Source organism: Pinus tabuliformis, chromosome J (assembly GCF_031772625.1).
Source record: "Pinus tabuliformis cultivar Carrire ecotype Pingquan chromosome J, CPIR1, whole genome shotgun sequence".
Taxonomy (NCBI): domain Eukaryota; kingdom Viridiplantae; phylum Streptophyta; class Pinopsida; order Pinales; family Pinaceae; genus Pinus; species Pinus tabuliformis.
This window is the reverse complement of record NC_142295.1, coordinates 690,739,042-690,757,788: the sequence shown is the minus strand read 5'-3', so window position 1 is coordinate 690,757,788 and position 18,747 is coordinate 690,739,042. Positions and strand designations below refer to the sequence as shown.

Genomic DNA, 18,747 nt, shown 5'->3' with positions numbered 1-18,747 from the left:
GGAGTTGCATGAGTTGAAGGAGCAACTCCGAAAGGAATAGGAGTTGCACAAATAGGAGAGGGAATCACATCAACAACATGTACAGCAAGGGGTGAAACATGTGTAAACGGATGAAACAACACTCTTATAGGCAGTGGACAGATCAAAATAGCTGGCATCAGGAAAATAGGGTGAACCATCATAAGAGTAGGACTTTGCTCAAGAGATAGAGTGAGTGCTTGAAAAAATGGATACAAACATGGGGCAGCAAGTGTTAGATCAAGACATCGACCTCATGCCTCACCACCAAGAGGTCGACCCACTAGCTTCAGTGCATCCAGAAGATGAGCAAGTCCCAAGTGACCAAGGAGACATTGAGATACTTGGAGATCCACTAGAAGGAGCAATGCACAACATCTCATTCGATGAGTCTCAACATAGAGTTGTGAAATCCCACAGAGTGTCAACTCTGGAAGATCATACATCTCCTACACAATATGAGAAATGAGTGATCATGTTTGATGTGTACAAACATCTAGCAGCCTTGGTCGATGCTACTACAACACATTTTGAAGCCACTAGCTCAAGTGTCCACTTTCTAATAGCGGAGAATGAGCGAATGCCTAAGGAGCTACAAACGACCAAGCAAGGAGGAGAGTTGGTGATATCATCTGCCTAAGTAGAACTGAAGAGGGAAATACTAAATGAAGTATTATCCCCTGACACAGTTATGTGGGCATTGTATTCCAAGTTTGATACCATGCACAAGGCAGTCGTCCATCTCAACGTATGGTAGTAGCGATGTGCTAGAAGAGCACATATCTTGTCAAACATGCATGTTGCTATTGATTACATGAAAACATGGACGATGAGATACAAGGGATCCCCACTTCACTTGCCCAAGATGATGAAGCCCAAAGCAGTCGAGCTGAAGGCACACATCCAGAGTTAGATTCGGAACTATGAAGAGCTCCCAAGTTCATCACTAGTCTAAAGGCTTCCCATCCACGCGTATTCAAGAGTATGGATGTTGTGGTGCATGCACATGCGATCCCATCTGTTGGGACTCTCACCCAGGCAAAGACAAAGGCACAGGTCTTATTAAATCTTGACTCATACTTTGACGAGTTGATGCAAATAGCCACCATCCCAGACTTGTTGATCAATGCAGACACCATGCACAAGTATGTTGTTGGTCCAGCCACATTGAAGACAATGATGCACATGCTTTCAGATGAGTTGGACAGAGGAGCCCGAGTAGTGTACCTAGATGCTATGGAGGCAAGATTCAGGTTCTAAAAATATGTCACCTTGGGGTACACGGACTACCGATCTTGGCATCAGTTCGCTACTATTGATCATCATGAGGATGTTGAAGAGTTGGACTTCCCATGGTTGTCCGAGTCATAGTGATGTCTTTCATGGCTTTCTCAAGCCATTTTTGTCTCACATGGGTACATGTGCATTGTAATGTAACGTCTTGTCAAGTGTAAGTTCAAGTGTTGATAGTTGGATGTAATAGTCATAGAGTAGATGAAGAGTCATGAGGATAGATGAACTGTCACAAAGGGGAATGTCAAGGGTCACCCCACCCTTTTCTATAAATAGTCCCTTATAACTCATTGTAAAGGATTTTGGTTAGCCAAGCTTTTTATAGGACTATCTTAGAGAGATATTGGATAGTATTGTAATGAGCCTTGGCTTCTCCACTGTGCAGAGCTAGTACATCTATTTGGAGGAGCAGGCGGTTGTGGCTGTAACATTATGCTGTCGAAACTAGTGGTTTGACAAGGATGTATTGTATGACTGGAACTTACACTTCTTAATATAATAAGAGCCAAAACGTTTCTTGCATATGTTGTATTGTATTTTAGCTATCTGTTTACTCTAAATGATATATGTATTTGTTTGCTTACACATGCATGTATATCTATTTCTGTGTATGTATGTATGAATATTTCTGAAATGTGTTGTTGGTTTAACCATCACTTTGGATTACTAACTGACGTGCTTTCCATGTTGTGATGCATCCTTGCTTCCGGGTTCCCTTCTTAATTCCGTGCTATCTCAACCCCCATGTGTTAAAACCTCTCATGCACCTTCCTTGGCTTACTGCATATGTCACACCCTTGCTACCAACAGAGTTAGCTTACTTTCCTCTGTGCAAAATCACGGTCAAGGCATTACCATACAACCCACTGCTGGGACTCCTACACTAAACGGTCTAAGGTCTAATTGGGACTTCATACTGGGGAGATCCCCTGACATGTCAATGGGTCCAACACCGTCAACATTTCTGGTGCTAGGATGGCGAGATGACAAGCTATGTCCTCTCATCCTATTTTGAACTTTTGCATATCTATCATGGAGTCTTGCACTCTCCTCCCTCCACAATGTTTTTCACATGCCGAATCTATCACCATCACGAGGGAGTTTTTTGATCTCTTGTCCACATACACATATGATGGTGAAGGCGAAGTGGCCTGGCCTGAGTTCTTGCATGACTTTCTTTCCATGCTTCATGAGGAAGATGTATATTCTAATGAACAAGTCAATTTGCTGCTTGCATAGACACTTCGCGAATCTCCACATCAGTGGTTGTGCAGCCTACCGATTGACAGCGTCCACTCACTTTAGCACTTCTATGATATCATTGAGGACTTTCTATCATTTTGATCCAGAGCATCTTGAACAAAAACTATTACAACAACAGAATGCTCCACATGAATCACCTATGGATTTTTGGCAGTGCTTCCATGATTTTCAGTTTCAAGCTCCGAAGAGCCAGATGAAATTTTTCTATATTTGGGACCAATTCAAGTACTGTCTTAAGAAATATGCTCATCCCAAGAAGAAGTTTGAACTCAAGCCTCACTCTGTGTTCTTCAGTGATGGAGCTGCGTAATCATAGATGGATATGGTCACTGTCACAAGTGACTGTCTGGCGTCCCCTCATAAAACAACTCCACCACTGCAGAGTGATGCGGGAGACCATGCTCACAGATCTTCTCAGCTATTTCATCCTCCCAAAATCACTCCGCTCAATTTTTTCACATATTTGGTTGTGAGTCTATTGAGTTGTCATATTCATTTTGTTCCACAACCTCCATCTTTGTACTCAGCTAATCCTCCAGATGATATTGTCTTGTGTTCTTCCATTCCGGACTCTACACTTGTTGTGAACGAGGATCAAGCCATCGATGGAGTTAGTGTTTTACAACCAACATGTGTTGTCATTCATGAAGAGTATGATTGGGAGCTTGAGCATCAACACTTGGCGAAGGATGAATCCCTTCTATCCAAGCCTGCTCCATTTTTTCTTGACATCTTTGGTGAACCTACCATCCATCGTTTCACATGTGTATCTTCATCTATGGATTCACCCATAATTGATCACTTGCAGGACACATCGGATGTCAATCCATCATCTTGCAGTGGAGAGGATGAGTTATTCATTGAAAATCCACTTTATCTTTCATCTGCTTTTTCTGGAAACATAGAGGATGAATTTGTTCGCTTCTCATCTACCCCTCTGTTTGATTCATCAGATCATGAGGATGTCGATGAAATCTTTGATTTTTATGATTGTGGCTATTGTGATCCATTTACTTCCATATTCGATCATGATCATGATTCTATCACAATTGATTTTTTGAAGCCACTGGTTTATGATGATTTATCTGACAATGAAGTTGAAACACCTAAGACTTTCGAGGCACTTCAGCCCGAGTTGATGGTTATGTCAAGCCCTCACTCTCTTGAGGTTGGCTTCACTTTCAATCAGGAAATTGTTCAATTACCTGAGGCTCCTCATCACTCATCTGTATGCATTGAAGATCAATCACACACACAGATCATGCTTCCTCCACTCGAATTGCACGATCCCATCGCTCATGCATTGGAGGAATCTTACATTGTAAGCACATGTGTGCTATGCAAGTTGTCTTTGTTTCCTTCATTTGCTTGCATGTCACAGTCAAGAGTATGCATATACTTCAAAGTTGCTTGCAGTGTTGCACATCACCATGAAATGTCCACAGACCACATGTCATGCACTTGCACTCACTTATGTCTCGTGGACACTTTTAAACATGGAGTGTGTTTGCCTTCATTTTTATATCTTTCTTGTCTATTGGTTCACACAATTGTGTTGCTCACAGCCAAGCCTTCACCAACATGGGTCAACCAATGTGCCAGTGGCTGCATTGGAAATATCAATTCACGTGATCAGGCCCATGCACCGTTAGCATAGGAGTAGGAGTAGTGTTTTCTTTCAGTTTGTTTGCATGCATGCTTGTTTTCTTACTTGCTTTACTTGTTTTTGTGCCTGCTTGTTTTCTTACTTTGCTTTCTCATTTGATACTACTTATGCTTTGCTTTATTTTTTGTTTTCTTGTTTTGTTCATATGTTAGTTTCACATTAAACCATGTTTGACTCTTGAAGCAAGCTGGGTAAAATACAAGAGGCTTTGTGCAACTATCACTACTTGGTTATCTGTCATCCTGCCTCTGTATGAAGAACTTTCTACTTTTATTCCATGATACATCGATGGAAAATATGTACTGTTCGAAGTGAACCATGGCGAAAACACAATGCTTGCAAGCTAACTAGTGTCACCTACTCTAATCGGTTTTTTTTGCGTTAACCCTTGTCATCTCAGTCAAGTAGAGTAAGGTGAGGAGGAAAGATTGACAAGAACATTAGAGGTATATAATAAACTACTTCTATGAAGGAACACCCTCTTCTTCTCTCAATAAGTTGGGATCCATCTTCTGCCTCTGAAATGAATAAGTGTTATGCACAGTTATGAGAAAATAATAAAAAAATAAAAAGGTGAAAAAATTCAAAAATGAAAAATGAATAAGGCGAAAGAAGAGAAAGGCTTCCTACATAGATAGGTGATGCAAGTAACTCCACCAGGATACTGACCAGGCTCACTAGCATGAGAGCGATGCATATGTTATTGTGTGACTCTACCGAGGTACTGTCCAGGCCTTATAGTAGCGGAGCAACACCAGAGATGAAACTAAGATTCTGAAAACTATACCTCTTGTGCACCAATATACCCCTCAACCCCAATTGAAAAAATTGTGTTTCATTGGCTTGGAATGTGTGTCAATCGACCAACAACTTAGTAGATGCTACATCTTACAATTAGGCTAGTGTGAAACCAAGATGAACTAAGAACTAAAAAATACTTCTGGAGGTGTTAGACTTGTTTTTCATGAGCAAGGTCCATTCAGAGAACTAGAGTTATACCAGTGTGTCTCCAAGTGTTGTAGTGGCTACAACCACCCTCCAAAATTTTGCCTTAGCTTTGTTTTGGAACCTCCCTACCAACCTTTCACAACAGCATGTATTGCATTGTCAAGTACACAAGCTTCAATGATTTTCTTGTAGAAAGATAGCATGTATATCAAATCTTGTTGCATTCTCCTCACAAGTTACTTCTACAGACTTGGTCTAGCTGCAGTCTGAGCAACTCCCTCAAGAAATTGCGCAATTCTGTTTGGCAGCCTGCTGGGCTCCAGAATTGTGCAAATCTGCTAGTAAGCTTCATCCAGAAAATTGTGCAATTCCTCGCAGCAGGGCTGCTCAGCCTAGGAATTGTGTAATTCTAGGCAGATATAATCTGCTCTCCCCAGAAATTGTGCAAATCTCCTGGGTAGCCAGCTCATCTCCCTTCCAGAAGTGTGCATTTTTCCCAGTAGTTGAGCAGGCTCTTGCATGTGTATTTGGGTTGACTAGTTCCACCCAGGACCAAGGAAACTTGACTTGCATGCATGGGCTACCTTTTCCTGGAATAGAAAAAGGAAACATGCAAAAAGCATCCCTTGATTCAATGAGCTATTTTTAGCAGCTAGAGGTTACATGCAAAGATCAATTTAGAATATTTCCTCCAAGTGTCACTCTTTCCTATATTTGTGGCATGCATGTCATGAGCTTCAAACTTATTTATTCAATGCTTCGGATCTCATTTATTCACATCGATCTTGGAGCTCTCACATCCCACAGCACATACAGGACTCTTCGACACATCCAACTTAGCTATTCACGGGTAAGTGGTCTCAACTTGTATTTTGCAAAAAAACTTTCGCTTTTTGTGTTTTCACTTATGTGAGTGTTGTTTGCTTGATTTATTTGAACGTTTGATATCATTTTCATGCATACTAACCTGTACTAGTATAGTTTCACTTTTCGTTAGTATCTCACTATTGTCGCATGCCTAAAACTAGTTTGCACGAGTGGTCACCGATTTGGCGACTCGCTTCACCCACAGGCACATTGTTCTATTTTCTGATTCTTTCATTCACTATTTGCATGCATGATCATTTGCTTCTACTTACACTTAGTATCATCGTACATTCACTTTCACATTTTCTTTTAGTTACCCATCTGCAGGTTTGGGCAGCCTTGGCCCAAACTCTACCTCACTAAGACAACATTGCGCAATCCTGAGAGGGAAGGCTTTGTCTTCCCCTTAGGAAATGTGCATTTCTACCTAGTAACTATCCTCCAGGCCTAGTTTGTGCAATTCTAAGGGATAATGACTGCTGGCCCAAAAAATTGCGCAATGCAGTCACTAAGATTGTAACCATTGCCAGCTAAAATTGCGCATTGCACAATTCCAACAGTTAGCAGTCAGCCTGGATTGTGCATTGCACAATTCCAATAGTGAGTCATGCCTCCCAGACAACCTAGACTACTTTTTTGCAAGTCTAGCAACCAATCTCCTAGTCTCCCAGAATAACTTTCACAATCCTCGCTAGTTAATCCCCAAGTATGTGTTATGTCGTTCCCGAATTCGCTTTGGTTTTCCCTGACAGATTTCTTGCCATGCACGTCTCTTTGTCTCTAGATCTATCAAGTGTTCATCCGTCTCTTAACAGTTCAGGATCAATGGCTTCCAAGAGAGTAGGATCAAAGGACTCTGACGGAAGTGCAACTGGAGCAGCAGTTGAGCGAGTTTCTACAAGTCTATCGTTCTATGAAGATACCAAGTTGATTCTAGACAAGGACATCTAGCTGAAATGGAAAGAGGTAAATGATGCATTTGCAAGCAAATTTTGGGAAGACCTCGAAGACCACTAGGTGTACGTAAACATCCACAAGTCCAGCTTGTATAGGATTACATGCAGATACCATGCGTTCCCATGCGCGGACATGATACACTGGATTGTCTCGCACACTGATCTCGACACAATGACCTTGAGCAGTGTCAGCGGGATGAAAATTGCAAAATCCAGGGCACAGGATTATGATGAGATGTATCAGATGTCAAAGCCCGTGACTATCATGGAGACCCCCTTCAGCTTACCCAACAGCAATTCCAACTCCAGAGACATTCTGAAGAATTGGGTAAAGGATCTGACTAGATTCAGGTTGACACCCAACCAAATCTACAAGACGAAGATACTGTGGAGGCATATCAATACTTGGTCATGTTTGCATGTCGACTATATGGCTAAGAAATCATGGAAACCTTCCCATAGAGTTGGGTGGTCGGGTTGGACCAACTGACCAGAGAAGGAAATTTATGCAACTAGTCCGGCATGTTGGATCATTAGCTGAAGGAACAAGTAATAAGAGCTCGACAACCACCCAAACGTATGCAAGTAGAAATCTACATGTCCGCCTACATCTTGGATGCAGTATGTGCTGGATAGGAGTTCTTGGGCTTGAAGTGGGCATGGTCACCAATGGAGACTGATGTGAACACTTATTGTAAGATGTTGTTGGAATGAAACTTCAAAGGAGTTATCACACGGCTTTCCCATCATTTTGTTACCTTGATTTACAAGATGATATTCAAACAGGATCCACCCTGCATGTCAAAGGCAACAATGGAGGCACTAATAGACATAGTTGATTGGTATGCCTCACCGTCCAACACCTTCATATGGATGTACAACACGGAGAAGCCTCCGCATGTTCTACCGAAGTTTTCCTTGGACGTACTTGTCATGCAGGAAGTAGCATATCACATCTCGATAGGATTGACAGCTAGGCTGCACTAGAAGAAGAAAGCACCTTGGTTTGCTCTTCTGCTATGCATCGGGTTATACAAGATTCGAAGTTTCAAACATGTAGATGCCAAAGCATAGCAGATGAAGAAGTATCCATTCAACCTCCAAAGTTACAAATCATATGACCTGCATTGTCTTGTGAAAGATCACTGCAGGAGAGTACAGTTAAACTGGATCCATGGGGCATGTCATTGGGCAGAGGAGGACCCATGGAGACATTGTTACAACTCCTCTAGACTCAATGAACCAGTTAGCTTCACTGTGGAATGGTTAGCGAAGAAACATCCCAGAGAGCACCAGAAGCAGCAACAACAATAAAGGTGAACATACCGGTGCGTGACAAGGTGAAGAGGAAGATTCTCGATCGCATGGAGGAAGAGAAAAGCTGCAAGTTCTGAGTAGATCCACTTGTGGAGAAAGCAGCTATGGCCATAGATGCAAAGAGGCAACAATGCGACAAGAGAAACACATAAAGGCAGAGAGAGAAACAGAGAATGGAGGAAATGGAGAAGGAGTTCCATGAGTTGAAGGAGAAACTCAGAAAGGAATAGGAGCTGTGCAAACATGAGAGGGAAGCACAAAAAAAATAGGTACAACAGGGGGTGTAACATGTGTAGATGGATGAAACAATGTCCGTACAGGTAGTCGAATCATCAAAATAGCTAGCATCAGGCAAACAGGGTGAACCATTGCAAGAGCAGGACTTTGCTCAGGAGATAGAGTGAGCGCTTGAATAGATGGATACAAACATGGAGGGATTTAGAGCAGGACATCGACCTGATGCCTCACCACCAAGAGGTTGACCCATCAGCTTCAACACATCCAAAATATGAGCAAGTCCCAAGTGACCAAGGAGACACTAGATCCTTGGAGATTAGCTGGAAGGAGAGATGCACAATATCTCATTTGACGAGTCTCAACATAGAGTTGCGCAATCCTGCAGAGTGTCAACTCCAAAAGATCATATATCTCATGTGTCGTGTGAGGAATGAGTGATTGTTTCTGACATGCACAAACATCCAACAACATTGGCCGATGCTACTAGAGCATATGCCGAAGCCATAGGCTCAAGTGTCCGCTTTCTGATAGCTGAGAATGAGCAAATGGCTAAGGAGCTATAGACAACCAAGCAAGGAGGAGAGTTGGTGACAATGTTTTCCTGAGCAGAATTGAGGAAGGAAATACTAGATGAAGTATTGTCCTTGACATAGTTATGTGGGCGTTGTATTCCAAATTTGACATTGTGCATAAGGTAGTCGTCCATCTCAATGGATGGCAGCAACGATGTGCTAAAAGAGCACGTATCTTGTCAAATGTGCATGTTGTTGTTGATTACATGCAAACATGGAAGATGAGATACAAGAGAGCCTCACTTCAATTGCCTAAGATGATGAAGCCCAGAGTGGTCGAGTTGAAGGCATGCATCCGGCGTCAAATCCGGAACTATGAAGAGCTCCCGCAACTCATCACTTCTACAAGCTTCCCATGCATGTGTATTCAAGAGTGTGGATGTTTTGGTGCACGCATATGTGATCCCATCTATTGGGACTCTCACCCAAGTGAAGATAAAGGAACAAGTCCGAATAGAGCTTAACTTGTACTTTGACGAGTTAATGCGCATAACCATGAGCCTAGACTTGTCAATTAGTGCAGACACCATGCACAAGTATGTTGCTGGTCTGACCGCGTTGAAGACAATGATGCACATGCTTTTAGATGAGTTGGATAGAGGAGCCCAAGTAGTGTACCCAAATGCTATGGAAGCAAGAGTCAGGTTCCAGAAATATGTCACCTTGTAGTACACAAACACCATCATGGACTACTGATATTGGCACGAGTTCGCTACTATTGATCATTGTGAGGATGTTGAAGAGTTGGAATTCCCATGGTTGTTGGAGTCATAGTGATGTCTTGCATGCCTTGCTCAAGCCATTTTTGTCTCACATGGGTACATGTGCATTTTAATGGAACGTATTGTCAAGTGTAAGTTCAAGTGTCGTTAGTTGGATGTAACAATCATAGAGTAGATGAAGAGTCATGAGGGTAGATGAATTATCACAAAGAGGAATGTCAAGGGTCACCCCACCCTTTGCTATAAATAATCCCTCATAACTAATTATAAAGGCTTTTGTTTAGCCAAGATTCCAATAGGACTATCTTAGAGAGAGCTTGGGCAGTTTTGTAATGAGCCTTGGCTTCTCCGCTGCGCATAGCTAGTAAATCTCCTTGGAGGAGTAGGCAGTTGTCGATGTAACGTATCAGAACTAGTGGTTGGACATGGATGTATTGTATGACTGGAACTTAAAATTCTTAATACAATAATAGCCAACACGTTTCATGCATATGTTGTATTTTATTTCAACTATCTGTTTACTCTAAATGATATATGTATTTGTTTACTTATACATGCATGTATAGCTATTTTTGTGTATGTATGTATGAATCTTTCTAAAATGTGCTATTGGTTTAACCATCACTTTGGATTTCTAGCTAACTTGCCTTCCATGTTGTGATACATCCTTGCTCATGTATTCCCTTATTAACGCTATGCTATCATAGGTTTCCAGGGGGCGCACTCATCTCAACGCTCGTGTGTTAGAACCTCTCAAGCACCTTCCTTGGCTTACTGCATATGTCACAACCTTGCTACCAATAGAGTTATCTTACTTGCCTCTTTGTGAAATCGCAGTCAAGGCATTACCGTACGATCCACTTCTGGGACTCCTACACCAAATGCTCTGAGGTCCAATTGGGACTTCTTACTGTGGAGATCCCTTGACATGTTGGTGGGTCTAGCACTATGAACAAGATAGAATATCCAAGGATTCTCAATACTGAGGAGAGGGAAGGTTCCCAAATGAATAAATGTTATAAGGCAATGAAAAGAAGGGGCCTGAAGGGGAGGAGTCATGGAGTCAAGGGATAGTAGAGAGGAAGAGGGTAGGGGACTAGAAGAGGGGAGAGAAGGAGAAGAGCGGGGAATGGAGAACATGAGAGCTAAACATGGTGAGGTGAGATTGGTAAGAGGTTTAATAAGCTCAACAACATGAGGAGAGTAAATTTTAGAAGCCAAATTGCTCACCACAATAGAACTAATAAACAAATATGATAGATGTAAGGAAGAGACTCTCAACATAATTGAGGAGGGTTGGCCTTCCAAACATGGAACAATAATGGTAGATGAACCAAAGAGTTGATCCTTATCCCTTATATTAGATGATTGAGTGATAGAGGTCCAAGCATTGAATCCTAAATTAATGAAACCTTTAGAAGTGTATTAGGGGGAGAATTCATTATCAAAGCCACATTACTTTACTGACCATGATCCTTCTGTGGGAGTTCCACCAAGAAGTGAGAATTAGGAGGTTGAGGAGGAAACATAAAGAAGAGAAAATGCTTTCAAACCTAATGTTTAAAGGATTTTCTCAAGGGGAAATCCTTGCTGAGATGACCATGAGTATGGAAATGCACACATTTGAAGGGGATTCCTTCATAATTGATGCTTTGATGATGGATGATGTCACTAGTACTAATGGAGAAGGAGCTTGGGAGACATGTCTTGAGATTTAATCAAACTAGAATGCAAGATAGCCCAATGTATCAAGTTTGATGATAAGAAATATCAGAAACATAATAAAAACCTAAGGTATTTCCAACCTCCTTGAATACAACCTCCAACCAGAATATGAGGGCTAATCCAGGAAGTTGAACCCAAATTGAGTAATGTCCATTTTTTTGGAGCACATGTCAAAGTTTATTGACCAATGTTTAGTGAAGTGTGCTTAGGTGGCCCAAAAACATCTTCCATCTAATTTTTTTTATCCATCTTACTAAGAGGCCATGACCCAACCCATCCATCCCTTAGCTAAAATTATGCGTTTTAGGATATAACCCAACTGTTAGAGGAAGTTATGTTTTGTCCATTTCTTAAGAACCATCGTAAACATGCGCTTACTAGAAAAAAGTCCCACCACTATATATTTTTTAATCTTGTAGATATCGTTTAAGTGAACATCCTTCCCAAGTACCAACACATGCTCCTATATATTTTATTTCATCCATTCCTTTGTTTGTTTGTAAGATAGATAAACTAGAGGGACTGGGTTTCTTGTGGGCCTAGGCTACAAACCACCTCCAATAAATATTTATGGAGTGAGAAGTTTGTTTAGGAAACCAAAAGGTGATTTGGGAGGAGGAATTTTGGCAGAATATTATAAAGAGGGATAGCTAAGTAGCACAAAAAAAGAACAAAGGTTTGGAAAATCTAGTGGGGAACATAGGGATAAGGCTACACCATGAGGAATGAGAGGAGGAAAATATGCCTAAAGGGGGGTTTTAGGAGGAGACATTGACAAGGGAGGCACATTAGAAGGAGCACTTGACATCATGATCAAATATGGACCTCCCATTGAGACCCGCTACATAGTAATGTCCTTTGCACTTGTGATAGACAGAGGAGAACCCCATATTTATGGTGAAAAAGGATGTTTTGATATAACACATGCAAAGGATGGGTTGGAGAGTGGGGCTTGTGTTGTAGCCTAAATGTAAACTCCTATAGTTCATTTGTTAAAGTAGTCTAATTTATCTTCATACATAGTTATGACTAGAAGTAGCAGAGGGGTGTAGAAATCAAGGCTTTAACCAGGTCGCATGCCTCTCAACTTTGTAGCCCTAAACCTAAAATATTTCAGAAACCCTAACCCTCATCCTTCGTAACCTCAACTTAATAATATCTATCTCATATTTGTAGGATTTCATTTCCACTTTCACTACAAATTTAAATAGAGGTTCAGAAGAAACCAATCCATTTCAACTACTTTTCCAAGCATCCTTTTTTATCTCTAGATTTCTAATTTGATTTAATTTTTGAGTTAGATCTACCAAAATCACCAAAATATATAAACTTGTTCTCTAGAGCCATCATGAGGATGACCGTGTTGTGAGAGAAATCAATGACTTGTGATTTGAGCTTTGAAATATCTCCTTTCGATCATCCAATGGATAATTATTGTACTCATGCACTATGGCTTGTGTTTAAGAATTTTTTTTAATGCCAATTCCAAGATCCTATAACTTGCCATAAAAACACCAAAGAAACTTGATATCACAAAAATGGTGATTTATGCCTCAAATAGGCTCTAGAAGTTTTTGGACCCCAAATTAATAGAGTGGGACTTGCCCCTAAAATGGGTCCTACAAGCCAATAATGTAACATCCCCTTGTTTACCCCTAGTATTTTAAATGTAGCAATGACAAGCGCACGAATGTGGAAATAAATAGAATGGGCCAAAATCATAATTAAAATTTGATATTAATTATTTACTATTGGGAATTAGATAATCTAATGCTCCCCATGTGTTTCATGACATGTTCTTAACCACCTCTCGAGGATTCGTTCACTATGGCAATGCATCCATTTACTAACACTTGTGTGTTTTGGTGTAACAAAAATTGTGATTCCAAGAAGAGGTACCATAGCCAAAGGTCTCAATTTCGAATCACTCCCAGCTCATGCTAGGGGGGAGATTGTTCAGCATTGGATAATCCAGTGCTCTCCATGTGTTTCGTGACATATGCTTGACCGCCTCTCAGGGATCCGTTAACTCTGGAAATGTGTCCATTTACTAACACCTGTAGGTTTTGGTGTAATGACAATCATGATTCAAACATTTACAAATTAATTTAATTAACAAAAGTGTTGTCTACACCATAATATGAATCCTTGGTTTGAGATAAAATTGCTGAGTATTTCTTGTTGCCCTGAAAAAACCAAAACCTTATCCGCTAAGTCAACTACTGAATGCTCTACAGCTGGGAAAAGTTGACCCTTGTTCTAACTAGAATTACTATAACAACCACATTCATTATGAGTTACATGGTTGAGAAATTTTTTAAATACGATAAAAATATTACATGCTACTAGTATTGAAGTCAAACTTACAACATGATTTGGGTAGTGTTGATGAAAAATAATAGTAATGTAATTTTTTTATTGTGATACCTTCATATCAAATTTACTAGCCAATTCCCTTTGGGGGAAGAATTCGAGTCAGTTAATTTAGTGAATATACCATCATAACTTTGAGTAAAGTATAAACTAACTAGAACATTTCTTTGCAACCATTGTGTATATCCACATGGTCCAGGAGTACTATTGTAAAGGCATAACTTCTAAATTCAATGAGTTATTTTCAGGCTTACCTCGTAAATAAAGGAGTCACTCTAATATTACCTCCTCAATTAGTGAGCCATTTGAAGATAAAACTCATCCATTTACCTTTTGTTTCAATTACCAAGATGATTGACATTAATTATTTACACATGTTTAACCGATAATCTAGAATATCAAAAAATTTATTCTAAAAAGAAATCAACATTTTCTCTCCTTGAGGTCTGAAAGGACAAAGTATCCCTATGAAGGAATTAGGGTGGTTCCCCCACTCGACCACAATTATATGCAGAGGAATAAAATGATATAAAGTCATATTACCTCTTGCTAAGAACAATGCCTTTCCCCACTCTAGTTAACCATCTAGCACTTGAGAGCCCCATAAGACCTTTGGTACCATCAACATGGAAAAAAAAGACTATAGTGAACCTACTTGAGAGTGTTGAATAAAATCTACTATAAATCACCTGCGATGTCCTCATATCTTGGATTTGGCTCAAGGGTGATCAACTACATAAGAGTTCATTGTGCAATTGATTTAAGATTGGGAGGAGAGCGGAAGTCCCTCCTTCAGTTTCTTGTTAAATAAAATAGATAAGTAACAAGGCCTACACCCTTTTGTTTATGAATGTTGAGTATGTTTATTTATGATGGAAAATTATTTAATGTATGCCACTGTGTGAATTATGCATGAATGCTAATTTTTTTGTATGATCAAGATGAATAATCTGTCAGACATGTTCATTGTTAATGGTAAGTGTTGTTCTTGTAATTATGTTGAAGGAATTAGAATTTATATTTCATATTAGATGAATGTTAGGACTGTGTGGCATGAATGGGATATAGAAATTGTAAGCTTAGAGTTTTGTCATAATTAACGAATAAGTTGGTGCATTATCCCATTGTAAATACTACTTTTGAAACTTGTATATTAAAAAAGAGCTAATTTAACTATTATATACCTTATTTTCTTTATCTAGATCTCAATGCTCTCATAACCACATGGAACTACCCGCTTGAATATGATGCATATGTGAGGAAAATGAATAGTTTCATTCGAGTTTTATAATGAAGTTATATAAACTATATTAGACTTTTCTTTCTTAAATATAAAATATAGACTAAGAAAAGGATAGGAAATTATAACACTAAATGATCATTGCATGCTTTACTCATGTACTTCTATAACCACGAGAAATATTCTAAGTATCACCTAAGCCAAATTAAACTGGAAATTTTTTTACTGTAATCCATACTAATATTTCTAGTAATGAATTGGATTTAATTAAAATTACATTAATCTCATTCAAATTTACTTCTTACTATGGCTAATGACATGACACACCCTTATTGGGATACTAGCACTATTCTCCTCTGGGTGTTGTAATAGACTAATAACAAGAGTTGTTGTATCATTCTATGACACAAGTAACAATTCTTGCATATTCATTAGGTTGGATCTAGATAATAGTATTTTCTCTATGACATTCATGGGTTAGATATTAATGAATAGACTATATGAAAGTTGGATTCGACCTAAGGCCTTTCATATAAAACTTAACATATAGACAAAACATTTATGCGGGTGCTAATGTCAGCTCGACCATGATTCATGAAAATTTTGCTAAATACAAATATTAATTTCGATGTAACCATCTTGGTATGTATGTTAACTCAAACTAGGTCTCACTTTGACGTTTAATCGTGCCAAATGGTTATTATTAGAAAATTAGATCAAGCCTCACTGAGTTAATTAGGAGCAATATATGAATACCAATGTAAAATACATATCAACTAAGTCACACACACACACACACACACACACACACACACACACACACACATATATATATATATATATATGCACAATTTAATTTTGATTTACAATGTGTCAATAAATTTCATATGTACCACAATGTGGTGTTATTGGAGTGTATAGAATTACAATGGACCCATAATACCTAATTTTATAATCGATGAGGTAAAAACATATAAATTAATGTGGTTTACAATGTATAAATGTGATTCAAATACATATAACTAGAATCACATAATATAACGCTATGACTCATATTTAAACAAGGAGGGTTGTCGAGCAGCACGTCCCTGCCTTGAGTGAAAAACATATAAGGAAAGGATATGTTTAGTTTAAGATAGATACGCTTGATGACATTGTGTATGCAGGTCCTCACAGCCTTGGGTCTGGCCTCTATAATGAGAACAAAGAGACTAAAAAAAACAAAAATACCTCATGTACAAAGAGAGTAAACAAAACAAAAATTTTATAAATTCAACTCCTCCTATATGACATACATTCTAAGTGAATTCAAATCAATGAATGTAGAATAAATTAAAGAAAGATAATCTAATTACTATCTGGATCTTCAAGCTTAGTGACAATGTTTACGAATCTCTCATGAATGTCTATAGTCCACCTCAAGCGAGGCTTTGTTTCTGTTGATAGAACTAACTCTCTTTCAGTTGGAACATGGGTTGTCTTTGGCTTGTGGCAGTTATGCATGAGATGTTGCATGAAAACTTATTACAATGCTATATCCCTATGTTGGGTTTTAGTTTTACATTAATACAACAACAAATGGTATTGTATTTCCTTTGTTCCCTCACTGACCAAGGACTTGTAGCATACTTTCAAAGATATTATTTGAAAGAAAAATGAGGTTGCAATTTTTGATGATCAATGATATATGCAATGTTTTAGATTTATGATGTTTTGGATTCATTGTGTGGCATATTTGTACCCTCCACCTAGAGGAAGGATTGGAAGGCTTGTTATCCAAGCACATCATTCTCAACCCTTACCTAGAAATAATGCAGTTGAAGAACTAGTCGTGGACAAGGATAAGTCTCTTTTGGTCTAGGACCTTGTCACTTTTCTAAATCATGTTTTTCTGCTCTTGAAAGCATGTGATGGGTGTTTTTCCTTGTAGAAAGATGAGTTTGAATGTGTGTATGGTGAGAGACTCTAAAATCCTAACATATATGTGGATATGAAACAACAATACTTTCAAATTGTGAGGTGCTCACATCCTCCATAAAAAAAGTCTACAGAGGGATTAAACTTAACTATAAAACTCAAGGAAAATAGAATTTTTTTCCCTTCACAATCTAGGTATCCAAAGACTTTTGCATGGAGAATGCTTGTTTATGAGGCAGCAGTAGAACCATACATCGTGATTATTTTCATCAAAGGATTGAACTTGAGAAGAGGTGAGATTTTTGATACTAATAATCTTTTTTGTGTTTTTAGTTCCAATTTAGACACCGATATGATTAATGCCAGAGATTTCAAGAAGTACACCATGGATTTGGGCAACAAGGATTTTAAGACCAAGGTTTTGGTAGCTTCTCAAGAAGTGATCAAATGTGAGAAGCATAATGGCTTAGAAATAAAATAAATTTAAGGGTTGAAGGTTTCTGTATGGAGATCTAAGAGTGGTTTACTTTCATTTGTAGCTAGGATTGAAGTTAAATCCATGATGAGCTCCAAACCTGTGCAGATGCTTAGGCATCTCCATCAGGTTTGTGCTTGCACAATGCTTTGGAATAAAGCTCCATTTCTTAGAGAATAAATCATGTACCATAACTATGTGGGTGTCCAAAGGTGGTTTCTTTATGATAATAACAATGATGACAACATAGGAGTGATAAAATCCTTGGGTTATTTCAATGTGAGTAGACATATGTGGCCATCGATGAAAACCCAAGAGGTTGAATTCTCCCATTGTGCATTGAAAGCTCGCCAAGAATGTCAATGGGTGGCTTTCATGGATGTAGATGAATTTATGAACCCTATAAAATATATTCACAATGAGACTATGCCAATATATTCTACTCAAACTAGCCCTTACATTCATGGAAAGGATAATCAATATTGCAACATCTGCATATCTAGGCTTATTCAAAATAAGAGAAATCAAATTTGATTGTCATAGCTTTGGCCCAATTGGATTGAAGAAACACCTAGATGAAGGTGTCATAGCAGGTTACACCTGCGGGAGGAATAAAACAGAGAGGCATAAATCTATCATTCTTTTATCTGCATTGAACCAAAGCTTGATAAACGTAGTCCATCATTTTCATCTCAGATAGGGCTATTATCATGAACCTTCCTAGAGGATTTGCAATGTTAAATCACTACAAATACCATGTCTGGGACACATTCAAGGCCAAATTCTTTATAAGGGTGGCAACTTATTTACAAAACTGACAAGATAATAAGAAAAAAAGTTCTAGGGACTGAGCTCATGGACTTTTTCTTTCCAACCTTTGTCGATAACAAACCAAAAATGATCAAATACCCTAATAAACATAGACGCAAAAGAGTGGTTTGTAAGTCTCAGGTATAAGGTACAATTGATTTGAAAAAATTTCTTAGATGCTCATTTTTATATGTAGTATCATGTATGTAATGGATACTTTGCTATAATTCATTTTGTTATATAAATATAGCATAGCATAAAGTATAATTAAGGATCAATTTTAGATTGGACAAGAAACATGGTAAAAGCATACAAAATGACCAATTAGTGACAATACTTTGCAATGTA

The 18,747-nt window shown here is 38.8% G+C and overlaps 1 pseudogene; it reads left to right on the top strand.

Moving 5' to 3' along the window:
- Positions 1–18,440, top strand: part of LOC149228701 (glycosyltransferase family 92 protein At1g27200-like) — a 67,268-nt pseudogene extending 48,828 nt beyond the window's left edge.
- The last annotated feature ends 307 nt before the right edge of the window (positions 18,441–18,747 follow it).